Source organism: Notamacropus eugenii, chromosome 5, assembly GCF_028372415.1.
Source record: "Notamacropus eugenii isolate mMacEug1 chromosome 5, mMacEug1.pri_v2, whole genome shotgun sequence".
Lineage (NCBI taxonomy): Eukaryota > Metazoa > Chordata > Mammalia > Diprotodontia > Macropodidae > Notamacropus > Notamacropus eugenii.
Genome location: NC_092876.1, coordinates 127,009,873 through 127,020,653, shown reverse-complemented (window position 1 = coordinate 127,020,653; position 10,781 = coordinate 127,009,873). Strand labels below are relative to the sequence as shown.

Here is a 10,781-nt window from a genome sequence, read left to right as displayed (position 1 = left end):
AAATGAATGAAAGAACAAAGAATTCTGATGGAGACTTCAAGGGAGTGACAGAAAAGTGGTTAGGAGATTTATGTGTTGAAATCCACTTAATTAAATTTACGTAGGAGCAAAATAAGCTTAATTGGTTGTATTGATGTTCAACATTAAATTTATGAATCATTTTTTCAAAAGAAAAAGATCATAGCTAAAATTATTACATACCCCTTAGAGAATACTTTTTTATGCTACCTCCAGCAGAAATGTTTCAGAGGCAGTATGGTGAATTGGAAATACTCTGGCTCTGAAGGCAGAAGCCCTGGGTTTGAGTACAATCTGTGTCACCTTGAACAAGTTCCTTCCTTCTTTGGCCTTCATTTTCCAGGAAGTAACATGGCTCAAAATATTAATGGGCTCAGAGTTAGAAGACTTGTGTTCCCTCCTTAGTTAATAGGTAATAATAAGGTAGCATTTATATTAGGGACCGCTAGGGGGCACAGTGAATAAAGGACTGGGCTTGGAATCAGAAAAACTCATCTTCATGGGTTCAAATCCAGCCTCAGACACTTGCTAGTTATGTGACCCTGGCCAACTCATTGAACCCAGTTTGCCTCAGTTTTCTCATCTGCAAAATGAGCTGGAGAAGGAAATGGAAAAATCATTCCATTATCTTTGCCAAGAAAACCCCAAATGGTGTCACAGAGAGTCAGATCTGAGTCAGACATGACTGAAACAACTCCACAGCAACGTTGATACAGCACTGTATTGTCAGGCACTGTGCTAAGCACTTTACAAATGTTTTCTCATTTGATTCTCATAACTTTGGGAGGGAGGTGCTATTTATTATTATCCCCATTCTGCAGGTGAGGAAACTGAGGCAAACAGAGATTAAGTGATTTGCCCAAGGGTCACACAGCTAATAAGTATCTGAGGACAGATTTGAACTCAGGTCTTCCTCACTCCAGATCCACTGAGCCACCTACCTAGGTGCTTCAGAAATGATGATGATGATGATGAACTTCAACAAATGAAATGGACTTCCCCTTATAAATGTATATAGGCATATATGCACATATATAAATAAGTAAACATACACATATGGAGGGAGACTAAGCATTAATATAGTACCTACTATGTTCTAGCTACTTTACAGATGTTATTCATTTGATCCCCACAACCATCTGGGAGGTGCTATTATTATTCCCATTTTACAATGGAGGAAACTGACATAAACAAGTGTTTATAATTAATTAAGTGACTTGCCCAGGGTCACACAGCTATGATGATAACAATAATATTTTTTTTAAATCACTTGCTATATGCCAGGCATTGTGCAAAGCACTTTACAAATATTATCTTGGAGGTAAGTACTATTATTATCCCCATTTTATAATTGAGGAAACTAAGGCAAACAGATTAAATGACTTACCCAGATAGTAAGTGTCTGAAGCTAGATTTGAACTCAGGTCTTCCTGACTCCAAGCCCAGCACTCTATCCAGCACATACTACTACTACTACTACTACTACTACTACTACTACTACTACTACTACTACTACTACTACTACTATGCACTTAACATCCAAACTGGGCATTTCCATGCATATGAATATGCAAATGCACATACATGTACACATATATTAGAACATAAAATCAGGAGTTTACATGAACCTGCAGGCAGGTCTTTGTTATGTACAGTTTGTTTTTCTTTTCTAATAAATAATAAGTTCTCCATGGAACTTTCAAAGCTGCCTTGCTTGTCTCTGCTATTTTGGTGGCCTCCCCTCTCAGTTGCACCATGTTTTTGATGGTCCTAAGTTGCTTCCCCCACAAATGCCCTTCTTTTCAGAAGCTCTCCCAGTGCTACTGTCTGGATGGGAACATTTGAACACAAGAAGCTCTCAAGACTCAAAGTCAAGGGTGACCCAAAGATCAATGGAGAGACACCTGGTCATCACAAGGAAACTATTTCTAAGCTCAATGATGTGACTCGTGATTTCAACACCTGGGATAACTGCTAACCTCACAAAGAGCACTAAATGTGTTCAAGCAGCATAAAGAATTGTAACCTTAAATCAACTTCATAACTCATGATGCACAAATTCAAGAAGTTGCGAAGGCAAATTCCTCCCAGAATCTCCATTTTAAAGAGGACATTCCTATTATCCACATTTTCCTTTGTCTCCAGACCCAACTGCTGACCCTCCACAGTTCCTCTCCCATTCCTCACCCTGGAAGGTCTCACACTGGAAATATACTCTTCCCTCCAGCCCCTTCCTCTGGTTGGTTGGCTCATCCCAAAACTTCCATTTTCCAGAAGGCACCCAGGCCCCTCCAGGTTCTACTCTGGACTCTCCCCAGGGAAAACCTCCCCAACCTGTTCATCTCCTTTTGATATGTTGGCTTCCCCCATGTAAGCAACTTGAGGGCAGAGGTTATCTTTCTGCTGTATTTGTACTCTTGGGGCTTGGCACAGAGCTTGGCACATGCTAAGCTCTTAATAAATGCTTGTTGACTTGCTGAGTGTGAGGAAGAACGAGTTACTAGATGATGGGATCTTTACTTATTTGTGTCCCAGACCCCTTTGGTAGTCTGGTGAACCCCTCTCAGAATGTTTTTAAATGCATAAAATAAGTACATAAGATTGTAAAGAAAAGCAATTACAGTGAAATGCACTTAGCAACATTTTTTTAAAGCAAATTCATAGACCCCAGGTTAGGAACCGCTGCTACAGTAGCTTACGGGAATGACCTTTCAGAACTGGAAGGGCCCTGGGGTTCATTTAGCCACATTCAAGGCATCTGGAGTGCCATGGCCTATTTATTTGCCAGAGAGGCCTCCCAGGGACCTCCTCCAGTACAGAGTGCATCCTGGAAGGCAGCATCTGGATTATTATTCTCCTTCACTGATGGGATGCGTCTCTGCTTCCTTCTGAGCGAGGGCCCTAGAGAGGAGCTTGGAAAAGAGGAAAGGAAGGGGAATGGGAAATGGACTGGGTGGATCAGGTTGGGGATTTCCTTAGAGGGCAGAGGAAGAGTGGGAGGAAGTGTACAGAGTACAGTCTGTTCTCCCTATATCCCTACTACAACTTGAACCTCTTCTTCTCTGACCCCTCTGTCAACATCTGAGCTTGTGTTTCTTTCACATCCTTCTACTTTTTTTGAAGAATTTCAAGGTTAATTTTTTTTTTTTTTGCTCTCTAAATTTTCCATCATGGGACAAAACCAGAGGTGCCCTGGGTTAGTTATAACCCTTCTCCAGTAGATGGTGAGATCTTTGAAAGCAAGCAGTGTCTTTGCCTGTCTTATATCCCAGCATTAGCACATAGTAGGACTTTAATAAATCCTTGGTGACTTGGTTTCCTAAGCATACACAATGCTATCAGATAGAAGTGTCAGACACTGCCGCTGGACACGTGGGGCCCACAACACTGAGAGGTGCAGCCTGCACTGATTAAAATGTTGTTCTTGTCTGATTTGAACATTATTTATGTATTATTTTTTTAAAAGAGATGTATAAACTTATATGACTTTGTGAGTCAGTATGTGGCCTACAAAGATCCTTATGAATGGTTTAGTACTCCCATAACCCCACCCCCTGTTCCCCCAACTCCTATTATTTGAGTTTGACATCACTTGTCTAGACAGTCAAGAAAACAGTGAATCAAGACCCAATTTGTAGGTTTGTTTCTCACACTGAAAATTTAACAGTTAGCTCTCTCCAGCCCTTATGAGTTGGGCTCCACACCACCACTGGCCATAGGGTTATGTGACTTTTCCAAAAGCAATAAAAGCATTAACTGTTCTCAAAGCAAGAGCAAGGGATGGAGAGGGAGTGAAGCATGAGAGATGGAGGGATTAAGGAGTCTGTCTGTGTTTATTCTTCATTTTGAAAGAGAACCATGACATCAGAGAAATAATGACATGGCTTGTACTTGACTTTGTTTTGAGTGAGGGAGGGCTGTGCAGGTCACCAGCCTCACTTCTCCTCCAGAGCCACCTGAATCCAGTGACCAAATATTCATCAGGATGACTGGAGAAGGAGTGGATGCAGAGCCAATGGCAAGGAGACTGAGTAGGCCCTGGTTTCCTGGTGGATGGCCAGATGGACCAGAGAACACTCAGGAAATGTGTCATCACAAAAGTGGGTGGGCAGTCTTAGCCTGGGGGAATAAAGACCCAGAGGAAGACCTCTAGCACATCAGCTAGATCCAGGGCTGAAGATGTAGAGGAGATCATGGACAGCAGACGTGTAGGATGAGAAGGTATGGTTAAGAAGATCCATAAGATCCACATCCATAAGGCCATAGGGCCAACGAAGAATATCATTATTGTTATTCTCTAATTTAGGAGAGAAATTAGGAAAAATAACAGATCTAATACCTGGAGACAGAACCCTTTCTACAACACCTTTGAAAAGTCATCCAGCCTCCTCCTAAATAGCTTTACTGACAGGGAGATTGCTACCCTCAGAGCTTAAAGCTGTATATCTGGCCTTCAAATATTTGAAGATATCTACCATATTCTCCCTCTATTTTCTTTTCAGCCTGCTAAACATTCCTAATCCCTTCAGTCTGTCCTTACGTGCCCTCGCCTCAGTTCATTCACAATCCTGAGTGCTGACCTCTGAACTCCCTCCAGAAATCTCTGCTTTCTAAAACAAAATGGCAAAGCCTTTGAATTTTGACATCTTATCTTCCTCTCACCTTCTGAGTCTTAAGTTCATTGTCTAGGTCAAACTAAAGGGAGCCAGGATGTGTCAAAGACCAAGAGAGGCCAAGGTTTGGAGGTAGGGATGGTGAATGTTTAACAATGTTTAACAACTGGCTCTCTGGAAAAACATATTTTCCAGTTTAGCCTGCTAGGTGGCACAATAGAGGCAGACATAGGGTACAGTGGATAGAGCAGCAGGCCTGGAATCAGCAAGACTCATTTTTCTGAGTTTAACTCTGACACTTAAGAGCTGTGCAACCCTGGGCAAGTCACTTAGCATCTTTTTGCCTCAGTTTCTTCAACTGTAAAATGGGGGTAATAATAGTACCTACCTCCAAGAGTTGCTATGAGTTCAAATAAAATATTTGGAACATGCTTAGCACAATGCTTGGTGCACAGAAGATACTATCTAAATAATTATTCCCTTCCCTTGATTCCCATAAAGGGGAAATGACATAACAGAAGTAGCCAAGCTAGAACTAATACCTTAGGTTCCAAATCCACAGCTCTTCCTCCTACTCAGTCTCATCATTTCTAAAGGAAGGGGGTAGACTAGTCAGGAGGGGAGACCCTGCAAACTCAAGGTCACATGTGGCCCTCTAGGTCCTCAAGTATGGCCCTTTGAATCCTGGCCCTGCAGGTCCTCAAGTGCAGTCCTTTGACTGAATCCAGGCCCTCCAGGTCCTCAAGTGCAGCCCTTTGACTGAATCCTGGGCCTCAAGGGTTTCCCACCCCTGGACTAGATACTACCCAAGGTCCTTTTCAGCTCTAATATTCTATGATTCATAGGAGCATAGGTTTAGAAGCTAGAAAGGACCTTAGCAGCTATATGTTCCAGCTTCTTCATTTGACAAATGAGGAAACTGAGGCCCGGAGAGCATGACATGCCAAAAGTCAGGCAAGCTGTGGGTGGCAGCACTTGAACTCAGGGCTTCTGACTCTAAATCCAGTGCTCATTCCACTCTATTTGTGTTTCTATGAGAAAAGTTGGGGTCAGCTGTGAATCTTGCTTCCTGAAGTGTCTCCTCCCTGGGCCTATGGAATGAAGACCATCAGCTTTCCTCCTAGTCAGGGAACCAAAGGAAAAAATAAAACAAGGGTTGGAATGATTTGGGAAATTCTGAGTTGACTCTTGCCTTGGGCTCTAAACTCAGCCTATGCTAGTCTTAGTTTGAGTAAGCACCTGAGAATCCCAGGAAGCAATTAAAAGTTTAAACTGCTCTCCCCTGGGTGGTAATTTGCCAAACATAATCATTGCCAAAGAGCAAAGTTTTTGCTGCCAGAGATCTGTGCCCAGGACTCAGCAGATACCCACCCTATGTGTAGTAATGCCTGCACACCCATCTCCCAGTGTGTGTCTAGGGCACACCCTTCTTGGGATACCTAAGCTTTAAGCCACAAAGCAACCCTGCCATGAAGGCAGCCAGGTAGAGCAGTGGATAGAGTACTGGGCCTGGAGTCAGGAAGACTTGAGTTCAAACCCACCCTCAGACACTTACTAACTATGCAGCCCTAGGCAGGTGGCTTCACTTCTGCTGCCTCAGTTTCCTTATCTATAAAGTGAGGATAATAACAGCACTACCTCCCATGGTTGTTGAGAGGATCAAATGAACTAATAACCATGAAGTGCTTAGAACAGGGTCTGGCACATAGTAGGCACTTAATGAGTGCTTATTTCCTCCCTTCCATTAACCTCAGGTTGTCAGAGTCAATATGTGCTTTAGTGGCTAATATCTATCAGTGGCTACTGTTCATCTAATGTCAACTCATAACTCATTAATCAGCAAGGAATCTTTGTTGACAGTTGGGTTGACCTTTTAACCTGTCTTTTATTTTAGGGGTCATTTGCAGCTTGAGTGCTTTGAGCCCCTGCCCAGCTGAAAGTAAATGATTTCTTTCTCAGCAAAATGCCTACATAGCACTTTGTAACCTTCTTGTGGGTGGAGAGCTGACCAGGAAAACAGGAAGATCTGGGTTCAGTTCTTACCTCTGACCATGGTTGTGTGTGACGTTGGTAAAGTCACGTAACCTTAGTGCTCTGAGCAATTCTAACTATTCTTTGTTGAGAAAATGCCAACCTGCAAGTGCCCTGCGAGGTGTAGGACCTCAAGCATAGACAAGAGCAGGGAAGGGATTGAGGAAACTACCAAAATGGGAGTAGCGAGAGGTGATGGCAGTGATGTAGCAGTAACAGCCACAACAGCTGAAGGATCCTTTCCTCTGTGGATAAGCTGGAACAGATTTATGAATGTACCAATACTGAATATGGATGTACTGTGGAAAGATTGTTTTCAAGTAACCTGGTGCCTATTGTTAGCCTCAAAGCCCCATGAAAGCTAAAAGTCTGCCACTTTAAGAAGGGGACTGAAATATGCAGTTATAGTTATTCCAATACCATATTGGCAGTCGAATTGAATAGGTAGAGGTTGATAGTATGCCTAGAAGAATGTCTATACATACACAATCTTCGTGATATGAAGGCACTGCATACAATCAAGGAAATTCCCTCTATCCTCCACTGTCAATAAACAATGATAATTGTTAATTGGCTTATCCTGGGAGTACAGCTATTGGGGAAGTACAAGTCTTCAACACCACTGATTTGATAATATGATACCAGCTCATGATAGTCCCCCAGCAGCCTTGGCTTTTGATGCAAATGGTACCAAATTTGCCCCTGCTTCTGAGAAGGGAACTGTGGTTAGAATATTTTCCATCCTAGAAGGACAGAAAGCCTTGGAGTTCTGGAGAGGAGTAAAGAGGTGTGCTCTTTGGCCTTAAGCATAAAATGAATGTTACTCTCTGCAACTAGTAACACTGAAACAGTGCACATCTTCACACTGGAGAATATAAAAGAGAAATCTCAGGAGGAACTCACTACTTGGACTGGTTACTTTGGGAAAGTGCTTATGGCCTTTACCAACTATTTGCCCTCTCAGGTAACAAATGTTTAACCAGGGTAGAGCATTTGCTACTGTCCAACTACCATTGTGTGGTCACAAAAATATCTGTTCACTTACCACAATTCAGAAAATTCCCTGATTATTGGCGGGAGCTTCTGATGGATACTTATATGTGTACAACCTGGATCCTCCGGAAGGAGAGGAGTGTGCTCTGATGAAACAACCTAAGACATAGTGACTGAGACTAGCTATTGCTGGCCTGGGTCAAGGAGGTAGTTCCCTCAAGTCTGGCTCCTCTTCGGACTCGGATTTTGTGGCAATCAGCAGACTCTATTAGTGGTTCTATGACCTTCTGAAGCTCTATAGACCTAGTCTATTTCATCTCAGATTCACTCAGAATCAGAAAAGACTACATAGTGCCAACAGAAGGAGCACTGTGTTCATGTTCAACAAGATCGGTTACTGGATATCTGTACCAGAGTTGACAAGGCTCCATCATATATTTGAATTCACCAGGTCTTCACATTGATTACCAGCAAGTAGAATCATTGCACGTACACCATGGACTGAACAATCATTGGCCAGTCTCCCCATTACACTCTTACTCCGTCCTGCCATCCTCGTCTAGCTGGATGCATTTTTAATATACTGTCCTTACCCAAAACAGTTCTATAGGGTATTGGAGAGGTTGTTGTGCTTTCATTTGTTTTCCCAGTGCTAGACAGGAAACTGTCAATGTGACAGATTTTTTTTTTTTTAGAATCACAGATTTAATTTTTATCCTGAAGATTGTACATGGTACTGTGAATATCTATTATCTACTTTTCTCTTTTCAAGTATATAATAAATTCAATGTGTTACTGTCCTCCCTGTAAAAAAAAAAAAAGAGAGAGAAAAGAAAATGCCAACCTGCATTGGTAGAGGGAATTTCCTCACCCAGGTGTTCCCTAAACCAGTAAAATCACAAATTATAATATTTATCTTTGCATACAGCTTTCTCACCCTGGAACATCCCTCTGCCATACTAATCCCCTTCTCCCACTGAAGAGTTCCTCCTGAGGGTTTTTATTTTGAGTGGGGGACCAGGTCAACCTTCATTCCCCTCCCAGTTCTGCTTCTGACTTTCCCACCCAATGTTAGGCACAAAGTAAGTACTTAATAAATGCTTGTTGCTTACCTACCTGTCCCTATTTTTTGGTGACAGGTCCAGCACTCTTGTTGTACTACACTAATATCATGTTATGCCTCAAGGTAATCAGTTGCATCTGTTCTTATTCTTTGCACCCAGGGCTAGTCCTTATTTTTTTTTTTTACACATGCTTCCAGTGTTCTAAGAACCCATGTTATGGCAGTTGGAGTGTAATAATATGAATCACCTGCTTATTGGCAGTTTCGGCAGACAGAGGAGGGCATTCCAGTCATGGAACACAACCAGTGATAAGGCATAAAGATGAAAGATGCAATTTCCAAGGAACAGAAAGAAAACCAGTGTGGGTAAGGGAGTAATATATAAGTTTAGAGAGATAGATTGACGCCTGTTTGTGGAGAATTTAAAAAGCTAAACAGAGAAGTTTATAGTTAAGCCTAAAGGCAATAGGGAACCACTGGAGTCTGAGCAAGGAGAGATGACACAGTCAGATCTGCACTTTAGGAAAATCACTTTGATACCTAAAGGAAGGGGATGGATTGAAAATGGGAGAAACTTGAGTCAATTAAGAGCTTATATTGTGGGTGGAGTACAAGCAGCAACTCAGCTGAACTCTCCTAACAGAGTGGCAGAGTCAACAAAAGGTCAGAGTGTGTCATTCTTCCAGCATAAAACAACTTAGAAGATCCACAGGAGAGCTCTGTGACACTGGGATACAAGCCAGTTCACCAGCATCAGCAGCTGCTGCTTTTGGAGCTCTCAGACCAGAGATAGTAAAGGGATCACACAACTAATCAGAAAGAGATTACAGGGGATCCTTTACTTGCACTAAGTGCAGCTGGTGCTGATAGGCAACTCTATTACCCATACACAATTCTGGGTTGCAATTCCTGGGCAGAGTGGATCTAGTGGTTGGTCACAAGGGAACAGGGATCCTGTTCACCCTTCCAAGGCAAAGAGCAACACTAGCAGTTGTTGCCATCAGAGGGAGAGCAGAGTACCTGATCACAGTTCCAAGGTCAAGAAAAGTGCTTTCAGCTGCAGGGGAACAGGAGTCCTTTCTGGGTAAAGACCAGAGAGCAGACTAAGAGAACAATGACCATACTTCTGCTTATATCACAGCATCTTCGAAGCACCAAAAAATTGCAGACCCTCAGGGACTAGCTTTGAAAACAGCAGCACAAAAAAAGTCTGAACCTTGGGACACTATCTCTCTACCCCAAGGTGAGCAGAACCCAACTTTAACATAAAGTTCAAAGTCAAGAAATAGGCTAGAAAAACAAGAAAACCAAAAAAAAAAGGAAGGAAGGAAGACATTAACCATGAAAAGCTACTACAATGGCAGGAAAGACCAAGACATAAACACAGAACAAAACAGCAATATGAAAACAACTACAAAGCAAAGCCTCAAAAAACAAATGCTAATTGGACTTAAACTCAACAAGAATTCCTGGAAGAATTCAAGAAAGAGGTAAAAGTGGTAGAGAAAAAAAGAGAGAAAAGAAATGAGTGATACAAGAAAATTATGAAAAGAAAATTAACAGCTTTGTAAAAGAGGCACAAAAAATACTGAAGAAAATAGCATCTTAAAAAACAGATTTGACCTAATGGTAAGAGAGGCACAAAATTTTACTGAAGAAAAGAACTTCTTAAACAGCAGAATTGGCCAAATGGAAAAAGTACAAAAGCTCTCACTGAAGAAAATAATTCCTTAAAAACTAGAATTGATCAAGTGGAATATACTGACTCCATGAGACATCAAGAAACAGTAAAACAAACTCAAAAGAATGAAAAATTGGAAGAAAATGTGAACATCGGAAAAACAACTGACCTGGAAAGTAGATCAAGGTGAGATAACTTTAGAATTATTGGACTGCCTGAAAGTCATGATTGAAAAAAAGAGACAACACATAACTTTCAAGAAATGATCAAGGAAAACTGCCCTGATATCCTAGAACCAGAGTGTAAAATAGAAACTGAAAGAATCTACTAATCATCTCCTAAAAGAGATCCCAAAATGAAAACTTCCAGGAATATTATAGCC

General features: G+C 41.7%; 1 pseudogene; it reads left to right on the top strand.

Moving 5' to 3' along the window:
- Nucleotides 1-6,100: 6,100 nt before the first annotated feature.
- LOC140507681 (WD repeat domain phosphoinositide-interacting protein 2 pseudogene) lies at nucleotides 6,101-7,825 on the top strand (annotated as a pseudogene).
- The last annotated feature ends 2,956 nt before the right edge of the window (nucleotides 7,826-10,781 follow it).